This window comes from Pongo abelii, chromosome 11, assembly GCF_028885655.2.
Source record: "Pongo abelii isolate AG06213 chromosome 11, NHGRI_mPonAbe1-v2.0_pri, whole genome shotgun sequence".
Taxonomy (NCBI): Eukaryota; Metazoa; Chordata; class Mammalia; order Primates; family Hominidae; genus Pongo; species Pongo abelii.
In genome coordinates this window covers 73,244,501-73,259,086 of record NC_071996.2, presented here as the reverse complement: position 1 = coordinate 73,259,086, position 14,586 = coordinate 73,244,501, and the positions used below count along the sequence as shown (strand labels likewise).

The following is a 14,586-nucleotide window of genomic DNA, read 5'->3' as shown; positions in this document are numbered from 1 at the left end:
TTCAACAATCCTAAGGACATTTATAGGCCAATATTTATTTATCATCTTTTAATGGGCTTTATTATTTTGTCATTCCTGCTTTCCATTAGAGTAAAATATTGCTTTTGTCTTTGCTAGGAATGTTACAGTTTACCATCTCAGAAGAGACTTTTTAGTAAAAAAAAAAAAAAAAATTGATGTCAAATATAGCATTTATTTATGCGAGACATTAGGGACAGGGTAAATATGTGAACTTAGTCTGTTATCAGATTGTTACTTAGGTGTCACTGAGATTATTCTTAGGGATTGCTGCTTTTCTTTTCTTTTTCTCTTTTTTTTTTTTTTAAATTTTTTTGAGACAGAGTTTCGATCTTGTTGCCCAGCCTGGAGTGCAATGGCGTGGTCTCGACTCACTGCAACCTTCGCCTTCACCTCCAGGGTTCAAGCTGTTCTCCTGCCTCAGCCTCCCGAATAGCTGGGATTACGGGCATTTGCCACCACACCCAGCTAATTTTGTATTTTTAGTAGAGACGGGGTTTCTCCATGTTGGCCAGGCTGGTCTTGAACTCCTGACCTCAGGTGATCTGCCTGCCTCTGCCTCCCAAAGTGCTGGGATTACAGGCGTGATTCACGGTGCCCGGCCAGGGGTTGCTGCCTTTCTATGGGCTACTCTATGAGTCGCTGCTTGGGCCGTGACCACTGCTGGTGACCTGCCTGGCACTGTGAAGGTGACATGGCCAGCCACAGCAGATAGTGTCCCGTACGTGGGTATCTAAGACCTTGGCAAAGGCAGCAACTTCTAGAGCACTTGCCTTGCAGACAGATAGGGATCCTAACTTTGTTGACCTGAAAACATTAAAGCTGGCAACTAGTCCTAAATCCCATGTTCACTAAGCCCAGATGACCTGTTGATTGACGATATTGAAAGAAAAATAAAAGGATAATACCCTACAGGGAAACAAATAAATTTTCCAGCACAGGTTTAGTTGAGTTCACATGAATTTTCTCGTTTTTCTCTTGTGTTCAGGGCAAACTCCATTTCCACATTCTGGAAAATCTGGTAGAATTGCTGTCAGTATTTATTTATTTATTTTATTATATATATATATTTTTTAGATGGAGTTTCACTCTGTCGCCCAGGCTGGAGTGCAGTGGTGGGATCTCAGCTCACTGCGACCTCCACCTGCTGGGTTCAAGCGATTCTCCTGCCTCAGCCTCCCAAGTAGCTGGGATTACAGGTGTGCACCATTATGCCTGGCTAATTATTATATTTTTAGTAGAGATGGGGTTTCACCATTTTGCCCAGGCTGGTCTTGAACTCCTGACCTCAAGTGATCTGCCCACCTCCCAAAGCGTTGGGATTACAGACATAAGCCACCACACCTGGCCATACTGTCAGTCTTTTTTTATTTTATTTTATTTTTTGAGACAGAGTCTTGCTCTGTCGCCCAGGCTGGAGTGCAGTGGCATGATCTCGGCTCACTGCAAGCTCCGCTTCCCAGGTTCATGCCATTCTCCTGCTTCAGCCTCCCGAGTAGCTGGGACTACAGGTGCCCGCCACCACGCCTGGCTAATTTTTTTGTAGTTTTAGTAGGAGACGGGGTTTCATTGTGTTAGCCAGGATGGTCTTGATCTCCTGACCTCGTGATCTGCCCGCCTTGGCCTCCCAAAGTGCCAGGATTACAGGTGTGAGCCACCACGCCTGGCCACTATGCTGTCAGTCTTTAAATGACTTTGGTACCTGCAGTGGTTCATATAGACATAAAGGTGTTGAAGTTTTGGAGGTAAGGACTAGAAATATTTGCAAGTATCTGCCTTCTAGCCACAAGATCAACCTGGCTTTTACTTAGTGTTAATGCTACTATTTCTTTCTTTCTTTCTTTCTTTCTTTCTTTTTTTTTTTTTTAAGATGAAGTCTCACTCTGTTGCCCAGGCTGGAGTGCAGTGGCACGATCTCGGTTCACTGCAACCTCCACCTCCCGGGTTCAAGCGATCCTTCTGTCTCAGCCTCCCCAGTGGCTGGGATTACAGGAACACACCACCATGCCTGGCTAATGCTTCTATTTCTATAAAGTAAGGTTCCATTTCTTTATTCTTCTCACTTGAAACTATTCCCAAAATTTAGCAAAGCACTTTGTAATATGTAAGGAAATACATACAATTTCTAGATTTATACAATTTCTAGATGATCATACTTTCTAGTGAGAGGCTTATGACGTCTGTTTGAAACCAGTGACTGGAAAACAAAAATGTTACAATAAAAAAGCCAGGTGCTTTGCTAAGGGTTGCTAAGATGAACTTGCAGTCTCTTCCATTGCTCCTCCTGAAGTGGAGGGCGAGTCCCCTTCCCCCACATTTAATTGTCAAACTCATCTGTGTCATTTAGATAGTTTTGAAGTTGCATGGATCGATCCTAAACATCCTGCTGTGAAGGGCTTTATGTTTATGGCCTTTGTCTTTTCTCTCATTCCTTATCCAGTGAAGACGTGAGGCTGTGTAAGCGCCAAAGAGAGCAGGGATCTTGTTTGTCTTGGTCGCCGTGATATTTCAGCTGCTGACCCAGTGCTCGAAGCATAGTAAGTGCTCAGTAAGAATGTGTTGCATGAATGGTAGCTGGTGTTACAGACTAGAGAAAGTGTTCCTGGCTGGGCTTGGTGGCTCATGCCTGTAATCCCAGCACTTTGGGAGGCCGAGGCGGGTGGATCACCTGAGGTTGGGAGTTCAAGACCAGCCTGACCAACATGGAGAAACCCCGTCTCTACTAAAAATGCAAAGAATTAGCCGGGGTGGTGGCGCATGCCTGTAATCCCAGCTACTCAGGAGGCTGAGGCAGGAGAATTGCTTGAACCCGGGAGACGGAGGTTGCGGTGAGCCAAGATCACGCCATTGCACTCCAGCCTGGGCAACAAGAGCGAAACTCCGTCTCAAAAAAAAAAAAAGAAAAAGTGTTCCTAAAAGAAGAACTGCAATTTGTCATGGCAATCGGGGAATTAGAAATGGCATTCTGTGAATTCTGGTAACTAGCTTGATGACTGTATAACTTATTCCAGGTAGGATTATTCATTATGCTTTCCTCAACCAGCTACACTTTACTAATTGTTTTAGAAGCAAACATCACTAGCAGTCCAGAAAGCAAGCAAGCTGGAATCTAAGTAAAAGAGATTTACTACACATAATGAAAGCTGCAAATGGCTGAGGTGTCTGAAAAGGTGTCTGAATCTCTCCTAAAAAGAGTTTGCATTTTACTGTTGCAATTTACTTGGGACAATATAGATCTGGTATCCATAATAGGCCTGTGGGCCGAACAAAGCTTTGTCACATGGAAGTAGCTGTTGCTCAGCCAGGAATCATGAACATTTGCAAAAAGAGGAGTTGTGTTTGTAGCCATTGGAGAGAATCTTTGTAAATAAACTCTTTCTCTCATAATTGAGAGTTGCCATTTTATTGGTGGGGAAAAAAATGCCCAATTTTACAAAATAGCAAAATCTCTTAGATCCTGTTCTGAAAATAAGTTGACATAAGCATTTTCCACATTCCCTGAGGTCTGGCCTGGATTCTGTAATTTACATGACATGATTAGGAGGGTTCTATGCCATTTTAGACTAATTATGTAAATTGGAGGGAATTCACCCCTTCATTATGAATAAGTATTTATCTTATGAGTACTAACTTGTAATAAATGTTTAGTTTGCTTCTTTTTGTGCTGCTGTGGATAGTTGCCTTAAAGTGCTGTTAATTTGCCAATAAGTCTTAAACAGGATAACCAGGCATCTCTTTTTAAAAGACCAAAATTTAAAACCCAGATTAGAAGACTGGTACAAAATGCATTTGGCCGGTATTTAGTCATCTTATTTGGCAGATTTGTTTTTGTTGCTGCTCTCTTAAAAAATATAATGACAACTGTATAGTCTGTTAGATTTTTTTTTTTTTGCCTTTAACTTTTCAAAATGTTTCCAGGCTTTACTACTTGGCAAAGACAATTTAGGACAGATTTCTTTATTTTCTCCTCTGGCCTAAAACGAAAAACCCCCACTTTCCAAACTGTTACCACCGAAGAGTTTATTAAATGGCTGAAAAAGACAGCTGGTCCCACCATCTGTTAAAATTTTTCAGGGGCCAAATAAAACAGGTTACACCTTTAGCCATGCCAAGTCTTGCAATACCCCCTTCCTCTCACAGCCTGGGGAGGGCTAATCTGAATTTCACGCTCTGATTTTGCTGTTGCTAATGTCTGAGCTTCTTATGTGAGCTTCTCCACGTTGCTTGTATTACTTCTCTTTTTCAGTTACAAAGCTATTCTCAGATTTCAACCAAACTCATTTGCAACCTATTACCTTCCACCTCTATAGTCTCTATAGTTACACCCAGTAACTAGAAGGAAACCCACAGATACCTAGCTAATTTCTGACTTTTCAAGCAAAGGGGGAGAACCAAAAGTACATTTCTGTTGTTTTGCAACCATTTTTCTATAAATGCTAATGGAGGTAATTCAGATTTTGGAACAAAGGCTTAGCTCACCACACACTGCAGGTGTGAAAGGGTTGAAACAAAAGAGATGCTAACCCTAATGGTATTTCTTGTCATTAACAATTCTTTGATGTTCACACTGGAGCCTCCCTTTTATCTTTTAGTTTTTCAGCCATCTTTGTTAACAAGCAGCTCAGTTGAATCTTTTTTTTTCACCTCCCTCTGGCCTTTAAAGACATCTGCAAAATGTTTATGCTAAGTTAGTTTCCACTGCATCTTTTAGTACCAAGGCAAAGTAAAATGAGATAAAGCTTGTGAGGTTATTATTAAAACATCAGTAAGTTTCTATCATTAAGCTGAAGGGAAAGATCAATAAAAAAGGAGCACTTAATGTTACTTTAATAAGGATGCGTTTCCTGTAACAGGACTTGGGATTAACTTCAGTATCACTGAAGTGGGCTTTACAATAAGGAAGTTGCTGTGATCAGAAGAGTTTGACTTGCCCTTACCCAATTAAGCAGTTTGCAAATACTTTGAATGTACTTGATCTATTACTTCCTGTTTTACTGAAAGCTTTCATGATACATATATTTAAATAATATTTTACTATAGCTTTTCTCCCCCCTTGTATCAATCCCTGGCAGGCTGCCAAAGACTTTCTAAGGCAGGTTTGCCTGTCCTTCTGTCCATTTGGGATTGGGGGAAGGGAGAGGTGAGATGACAGGGAGTGGAACTGCAGCTTCAGAAAAGTTTGTTTAACTCACTTTGATGACAGCAAAATGTCCGGAACAGTCAACACTGCACAATATACCGCCCTGAGCTACTCAGCAGCAGGATCTGCAACTGTACTGTGGGTGCAAAGTGGAATCACATGTTTCACACCAAAATGGTCTGGCTGAGCTCACTATTCATGAGTATATTTTGTGTTTTCTTGATGTAGAAATGTTTATTAATAGTCTCTGGATCAACATACTTTTCCCTTTAACTGTGGGTGGGGGGGCAAATTGTTTGCTTAACTAGTTAACACTTTAACCAGTATAAGTGGCGATCTCTGGATAGTTGATTTCTTTCTGCTTGAAACTTGTTTTTTGGCAAGTATTAATTTGGAGCTAGTTGAAATCCTGAGTGCAGCTGTAATAGACATTGTAACTTCCTCAGCCTTTATGTATAGTCCAGCCCTAAATGTCAAATGCTAGGGAGAAGATAATCAGATAAAATACAAATTAATGTTAACAATGTAGCTATTTTATAATTTCCCCTCATATTATTTAATAATTCTTAGTATTTATATGATGCTTTTCATCTTCAAAGCACTTTACAAATGTTAGCTAATTAACCAAGAGGTAATGAGGCGTGGATGATAATGCTGTAGTAAATTTTCTGTAGCTCAGATTATAAAGTAAAAATGAAGATGTATATATTCATACATTTTTAAAAATAACATTAGGCGGTCTTAGAGAGTTTGTGAATCAGAGGCTCAGGCAATTCCTCTTCTATGTATAACTTATGTCTCTCTCTAAAAAATCTTGGGCAATTCAGATGCTCGTGAACTGTAAGGATTTTCCCATCTAGCAGGTGGTTGGCAAACTTCTTTCATCTTAGCCTTGTCTGTTCTTACTCCTTGATATTTTTCACCTGGATCTCTTTTCTGTCCAAGAACACAGAAAGGTCCAAAGGCAAAGACATTTACTGTTAAGAATTAGGGATAGACACCCATTTCATTTTTTCTCAGGTTTTCCTATAGACAAAAGCTGGGTGCAATACATCCTAACGCACTTGTGTTATTTTACATAGCTTTGTATAATGATAATAGTGCAGTTCGATTTCATTACTTGAGAATGAGTGTGTGTGGCTGTGGATGGGTAGTCTGACTTTGTGGAAGGCCTACATGATACAATTTTTAAAAAAGAAAAGGATATTTTATTCAATATAAAAATATTATCATCTGATATAAAATGGATTACTGTAAGAAAAATTAAGTCACTAATAAAAACATTGTAGTTTAGGAGTGGTGGCTCACACCTGAAATGCCAGCACTTTGGGAGGCCTAGGCAAGCAGATCACTTGAGCCTAGGAGTTTGAGACCAGCCTGGGCAACATGGCGAAACCCCATCTGTACTAAAAATAAAAAAATTAGCCGGGCGTGGTGGCATGTGCCTGTAATCCCAGCTACTTGGGAGGCTGGGTAGGAGGATCACCTGAGCCCAGGAGGTCGAGGCTGCAGTGAGCTGTGATGGCACCACTACACTCCAACCTGGACAACAGAGTGAGACCCTATCTCAAAAACAAAAACAAAAAACACTATAGTTTATAGACTTACATTACAAACTAATAAACACATCCCTTTATGAGACTGAGTTGCTAGACTCAGCCTCTGAGGGCAGGTCTTATTTTCCTGAACACATACTTTGGAAAAGCTACTAAAGCTAATCAGGCTCTTATTCATGAATAAGATCCTCACAATTCAGAGGGAATTCAATTTAAACCACCAAAAGGCTTATATACACTGTCTAATTAGCTCTACCTTAACAAGGATTTATCCTATTTGCTAAAGGCTTTCCTGTCTTCTTTCTGAGTTATGGTATTAAGCTATGTCTACATACCCTAAACTCAGGACTGACAAGTGATGGTTTCAGCCTGGGTGTTTTGTCCTCCAGAGACTTGGGAACATGCTGATACTATTTAGAAAAAGCCAGATAATGCTTGGTGCACGGTAGGCCATAAGGTCCAGATGCTAGATTGAATCTTTTTACTTTTCATTCTGATATTTTTGAAGTCCTGAACACCCAGTATCAGTTCATATGCCTTCACAATAATAATACATCACCAAAGGAAGGATCAGTTACTAAGATGTACTGAATCTGGTTCTATAAATGTCTTGGTGATATGGTCTTTTTATTAACTCAGTGCCTGCTGACAGATTTTACATAAAATGTACCGTTATTATAGGACTAGTTTCACCCAAAGAAATAAATGACACACTTAACTTGCCACAACATTAACTTGATCAAGTGGAGCTTACAATATGCTGGTCATGGAGAAGTGTTTCTATTATAAATCATGACCTTGTACCCACCCAGCCTTTTATCCTTACGGATACCCTTAGCTTAATGTGACATCATGATGGCCCCACTCTTCAGATGGAGTGTGGGAGGGGTCAGGAAAGAGGAGAAACAAAATAAAAACTCATCCATAATGTCAATGACACCCACCCTCTTCCCTGTTTGCAGGGGAAAGAAAGAAGGGAACCCCAGTGAAGAAAAGAAATGAATCCAATGCATTCATGATGTTAGTGAAATCTCTCAAATATTTCTTTGCTGATTTCACTGCTATTGAGATGATCAAATTCTTCAACTTCTGCATGGAAAGATACTATCATTCTTAAAGCATTCTTTGTGGTCATCCTCAATATCTCTGTATTTTTTTTTTTTTGGAGACGGAATCTCGCTCTGTCACCCAGGCTAGAGTGCAGTGGTGCGATCTCTGCTCACTGCAAGCTCCGCTTCCCAGGTTCACGCCATTCTCCTGCCTCAGCCTCCCGAATAGCTGGAACTATAGGTGCCCACCACCACAGCCAGCTAATTTTTGTATTTTTAGTAGAGATGGGGTTTCACCATGTTGCCAGGCTGGTCTCAAACTCCTGACCTTGTTATCCACCCACCTCAGCCTCCCAAAGTGCTGGCATTACAGGCGTGAGCCACTGCGCCTGGCGTATCTCTGTATGTTTTACAGAAACTTGCTGTAGCCTGCAAGATGCATTGAGTCTTAGCATAAACTCCATTACCAAGAAAAGTTTAAGCCTTCTCTCCCTTCTCCCCATCCTTTCCCCCAAATGCCCCACTCCCTTCTTTTACTAGAGCATATTTGATTTAGATGGAGAGGTAATAAATTTTTTTAAATCATTTTATTTTATTTTAAAATAAAATTGTATATATTTAAGATGTAGAATGTGATGTTTTCATAACAAGTTGTTGCTTTTAAAAATGCCATATGGTATGCAATATGATACAACTTATGTTTTAAAGTCTTGTATATGCCTGAAAAAGAAACTGTTTTTTTTTTTTTTTTTTTTTTGAGATGGAGTCTCGCTGTTTTGTCCAGGCTGGAATGCAATGGTGCGATCTCGGCTCAGTGCAACCTCCACCCTGCAGGTTCAAGCGATTCTCCTGTTTCAGCCCCCAAGTAGCTGGGACTGCAAGTGCGTGCCACCACGTCCAGCTAATTTTTTTTTGTATTTTTAGCAGAGACGGGGTTTCACCATTTTAGCCAGGATGGTCTCGATCTCCTGACCTGGTGATCCGCCTGCCTCAGCCTCCCAAAGTGCAAAAGAAACTGTTTAACAGTAGAATTAAGTAGGGAAGAAAGAGAGGTAACTTTTTACACTTTGGTATTATTTCAATGTTTTATAATAAGGATGTAGACTTTTAAAGTCATATTCTTCTGGCCTTCACATCTTAGCTCAAATGTCTCTTGCTCTGATCAGACCCACCTGGACCACCCTGTTAAAATTGCAATCCACCCTCTGTTCTCCCTTCTTTCCATGATCCTTATTAACTTCAAACATTCTTAGAGTGACTATACAATTTATTAATCAAATATGACCCTTCTGAGAGTGAAAGGGGTCATCAACCTGGGATGAGGGAAGCCAGGGCAATGTCTACAGTCTGAGGCTATCTGAAGCAAACTAGGATGTCTGCCAACTTTAGACACACCATGTAGTTGATTTTTTCATTATGCTTACCAGTCATCCCCCCAACCTAAATTGAAGCTTCACAGGAGTGAGAAGGCAGAGCTTTTTATCTGTTTGGTTACTGACATATTCCAAGGGCCGGAGCAGTGCTTGGAACTAATAGGTCGGAGATTCATTGAATGAATGAGTATATGAATGAATGAATGATAAAAAAATTCATTTTGGAAAAGATGTTATGTAAATGTGAAGGAATGTTTTAAACTATCCCATATGGTGCCAAGTCTTTGCCACATCAAGACATTGTGTTGAGTGTTCTGCACATAAAAAGAGCACGCTAAATATTTCCTTGTTAATTGGTTTGAGATCTGATGAATTCTCAGAACAGAACCCCATCCCTGTTAAAATGAGTAACTCAAATATATTTAAAGTCTAATAGTAATGCTATTTTTGGTTGGCCACCCTGGACTGATGTGCTGCTATTTTCCTTCATTAGGATGGGTAAGTGAGGGTTGATTTATTGTATAGTAACATAACACATTCAAGTGTTCTGTATCCCCTTTCTGCCCACTTGGAGAGCTATTGTCACCTTTTTTTTTTTTTTTTTTTAAGAGACAGAGTCTTGCTCTGTTGCCCAGGCTAGAGTGCAGTGGTGCAATCATAACTTACTGCAGCCTTGAACTCCTGGGCTCAAAGGATCCTTCTGCCTCAGCCTCCTTTAGTAGCTGGAACTACAGGCATGTGCCAACATGCCCAGCTTATTTTTAAATTTTTTTGTAGAGATGGGGGTCTCACTATGTTGCCCAGGCTGGTCTCCAACTCCTGGCCACAGGCAATCCCTCTACCTTGGTCTCCCAAAGTGTTGGGATTACAGGTGTGGGCCACCATGCCTCACCCTATTTTCACTTTTAAGGAGAAATTATCTGCATTTTAACATTTTCTCATATAGTTTTGTTTTTGGCATGAATTAAAATATTAATGTACAGACAGCCTTCCCACATGGTGTGATTTCATATTCTTCCTACTGTTTTTTTGCCCATTAGGTATTAACCAACAACTCTTGATGAATTAGTTCCTGCATAGTCTCCACTTAATTTTCTCACTTTGCCATCTATCTATGTATCTATCTATGTATCTATCTATGTATCTATCTATCTATCTATCTATCTATCTATCTATCGATCTGTATGTATCTGTCTTGACACCAATATGTATTTTTCAGTATAATCAGGAGGGAAATAGGAAAGACTGTGCTTCAGCCGTTTTTTTTTGTTTGTTTGTTTGTTTAGACAGGGTCTTGCTCTGTCACCCAGGCTAGAGTGCAGTGTTAGGATCATGGCTCACTGCAGTCTTGAGCTCCTGGAGCTCCTACCTCCACCTCCTGAGTAGCTAGGACTGTGGACATGTACAACCACACTCGGCTTAAACATGTATTTTTATACTGCTCTTTCATTCATTGCTCCCCATTATTTTGGTGCAATTTAAAAGCTGTTTTGGTTATCCTATAAAATAAAACAACTATTGAAGTCAACTATTTTCTTTCTTGAAAGCCCAGGTGGTACTTGCACTTACCTTAAAAAATGATTTAAGATTTTAAAATGACTTCATCATCAAATGCCTTTTGTTTAACATAGCAAAGGAAGTATTTCTCATTAGCAAAATGTTTTCAGTGATGTGTGGGAAAGATAGTGTTTAGAGAAAAGCAAAGGGCATAGGAGAAAAGTTGGAAACTTAAAAGGGTGAGCGAGCAGAAAGAGGAGCAAGAGAAGGAGCTGAGGAGTGGCCAGGAAGAGCTGTGTTGAATTGAACATCTGATTTAGGTTTAGTTGATCGCTGTCTCATGTAGATGGCATGAGACTGGAGGGCAAGGATATTTATTTCATCTTTCTGTCTAAAACATCACAGAATATGTAGGAGTGTGGGGACAAAGTTAAGTTAAGAAGACAGAGAGAGAACCTGCCCAAGGATAGAAGAGTGGTCAGTGGAGCAAAAGGCTTCTGAGAGCAGCAGGATGAGGAAGAAAGGGACCCCTGGGTGTCAGTCTGTTTAGGCAACACAAGAACAGGATAGAGAGATTGAGGAAAACTACTTCTTGCAATAGGGGTAATCGCATATATCATCTGTAATCATTATTAAGAAGTTAAGCTTCAGGGATAATTTGGAAGGAGATTTCTATTTCAGGGATAAATTCGCCAGTCTTGTTAATCTTTACAGATCAAATGTGATATATACATATATCACATCTGGGATATATATATGTATATATGGAAATGTCTACAACAGAAATGTAAACATTTTCCCTTCTCTGCTTTTTTCAGCAACTTTCTTATCCATGAGCTAATGCCTAGTCCTGCCCTGCATCTGGCCTTCAGTCTTTGTTGTTGGTGCTGCTGCTGCTGCTTTTATTGCTTGGTTTTTAGTCCTACAGCCCTTCCCATATGATAAAAGGGAGAGAGGGGTGGGAAGAGACAGGGAAGCTGGAGAGAAGAGGGTGGGAAGAAAGACCCACTCCAAGGTAATTTTCTGTCACTCATCATGGTGCTTTAAGGGCTTGAGTTTTAATAAACTCCATTATAATATTAGCCACACTTGTTTAAATCAATGTTTTAGTTAATTTAAAGTTAAAGGCCTGTACATTAATTCATAAATTCATAAATATTTCAACTGGGGTTCTCATACTCTTTTGTGCATGGAAATCACTTTGGCATATAGACTTTCTCTCACCCCACTCCAGAGGCCCTGATTCCCCAGGTCTGGGTGGGCCCAGGGAAAGGTCTACTGTACGGAGCACTGCAGGCAGCTCTGATATACTGAGCTGGGAGGCTCTTGGAGAAACATCAGCTTAGCAGTCACTATTTTTACCCCTTCTGCCCTGGATCAGGTCCCAAGAACCTCCTCTCATCTCTCCTATTTCTGAAGAAGAAAAGGTGGCTTCTGCCCCCAATACTTCTCTCTGCCCTCCAAAGCTGAGAGGGACAATCCAGTTTCTGTGACCAGCCCCGCCCCATCTCCCCCATCCCTTTCTTGAATTCTTATGGCTTTCTCATACATATCCTGGAGCTAAAAGTGGCAGGCTCCTTTTTAGCTCTAAATGGGATGGAAAAAGTGGGCACTATCACTGAGGGAACCGTATTGGTTAAATATGATGGGACATTTTGACCCCCTGGAGCCAAAGCCATCAAGAAAAAGTGGGTAATGCCTCTGATGTCCTTGCAGGAAGTGCTTTTTCCCTGTGATTTTTGTGTGAAAGTATCATCAAGTAGACAGCTCAATATTTATCAGAAAAATCAGGGAAAACTTGTGTAGTGTGGCTTATTTTAGCAAGAATGTGGGATAAAATGAAACACAAAATAATGTAAGGATTATAGTTGGAGACATGAGTTTAACCCAATTCCTGGCATAAAGTAGGTATTCAGCATATATTTGTTGAATAAATGAATATATATATATATTTGTTGAATAAATGAATATATATATATATTTATTTATTTATTTATTGAGACGGAGTCTTGCTCTGTTGCCCAGGCTGGATTACAGTGGCGCGATCTCGGCTCGCTGCAAGCTCCGCCTCCCGGGTTCATGCCATTCTCCTGCCTCAGCCTCCTGAGTAGCTGGGACTACAGGCGCCCGCCACCACGCCTGGCTAATTTTTTTTTTTTTTGGTATTTTTATTAGAGACAGAGTTTTACCGTGTTAGCCAGGATGGTCTCGATCTCCTGACCTCGTGATCCGCCCGCCTTGGCCTCCCAAAGTGCTGGGATTACAGGCGTGAGCCGCCGCTCCCGGCCTGAATATGTTTTTAATAGGCCCAAGCCCTATTCCTAGCTGTATAATATAGACATATGAGACGCACAGATAATTTCTATTTACACCTCTTCAGAGAGCTGTGACAGTTTTTAAAATCTCAATTAAGCTGCTATTTGGTCACAAGATTACCTACCATGATTGTCAGGAACCTACAGCTACCCAGTCACATGGACAGTTATTAGTCACTCCTAGCCTGACCCAAAATGTGTAGGTTAGTCGGCAGTTAGTCATTAATAAGATACTGCTGAGGCCTCAGAGAACTTTTGAATCTTGTAGTGTTCGGCTGAGAATGGTGTCTTGTGATAGCTGGCTTGTATGTATTAATATTGGGGAAAAGATGTGAATTTGCTAATAATTAAAGTTGTTAAGTCATTCAGACATATTATACATATGGAAACTAAAGATGTTGGAATAGTAATAGGTAACCAGAGAATCCCAGTATACTGAATAGATGCCTCATTGGTTTGGTGATTACTGATGGTATAATCCAAGAAGACATCCACATCCAGGAGTGAATGTAGGATGCTGGATTTCAGGACATAAAATCTTGGGATTTTTGTGGTGATTCAGAAAAAGCCAGTGAAGTTAATCCTAGGCCCCGTGGAGAAGCCCAGTGCCCTTATTCAATAGATGAGGAAACCACAGCTTTGAAAACATTCTTTCCCTCTAGGCTCCTTCACTCATTTTTTCTCCTCTTGCATGGTGAGCTGTAAAGCGTTCCACACTGTCTTCCCTCTTCCCACAGTTATTGCTTGATACAGGGGCCAGTAGTTAGGATAACCTTACTGGCTCATATTCCATAGTCCCATTCATATAATATTAATCCTGTAACTTAAAAAAAAGGCAACAGAATCATATTATCAGGCTTCTGATAGTCGTCTAAGAGTCTTTTTTTTTTTTCAGTTTCCAAATGGTTATTTTATCAGATTGTTTGAACATTTAATTTATCCTGTTTGCAATCCAAAATAGTTACCTGAAGTTTGCTGTTTTGTGTGTGTGTGTGTTTACTTTTATTGTATATGTATTTTTCTAAACTCTTTGGCACAATTTTCTGGGGGCAGTCCAAGAGTCTTTTACTAAGCCAAATTTATATGGCGTTCCCCCCAAAATTGTTAGAAAGTTGTTAGAAAAAAGTTTTTCCTCCATTTCTATCATTAGTAGTCTAGACTAGGGGTTGGCAAACTTTTTCTGTAAAGGGCCAATAGTAAATATTTTAGGCTTTGTAGGCCATAAGGTTTTTGTCTTAACTACTCAACGCTACTGTTGTAGTGTGAAAGCAGCTGTGGACAATATGTAAATGAATGGGTGTGACTGTGTGCCAATAAAACTTTATCTATAAAAAGACACTTTGGAGTTGGGTACAGAGGCAATCAATATGGTCCCAGCTACCTGGGGGGGGCAGAGGCAGGAGGATAGCTTGAACATAGGAGTTTGAGGCCAGCCTGGGCAACATAGTGAGACCCTCATCTCTAGTAAAAAAAAAAAAAAAAAAAAAAAAAAAAAAACATGCCAGGAGCGATGGCTCACACCTGTAATCTCAGTACTTTGGGAGGCTGAGGTGGGCGGATCACCTGAGGTCAGGAGTTCGAGACCAGCCTGACCAACGTGGAGAAACCCCGTCTCTACTAAAAATACAAAATTAGCCG

The 14,586-nt window shown here is 40.4% G+C and overlaps 1 long non-coding RNA gene across 1 annotated transcript in view; it reads left to right on the top strand.

Moving 5' to 3' along the window:
* LOC134759604 (uncharacterized) overlaps nucleotides 1-14,586 on the top strand; it is a 74,989-nt gene that overhangs the window by 27,070 nt on the left and 33,333 nt on the right. The window contains exons 2-3 of the long non-coding RNA XR_010136050.1: nucleotides 1,889-2,052; nucleotides 2,459-2,555. This is a non-coding gene — a long non-coding RNA (uncharacterized LOC134759604). The remainder of the gene's footprint in view (nucleotides 1-1,888; nucleotides 2,053-2,458; nucleotides 2,556-14,586) is intronic.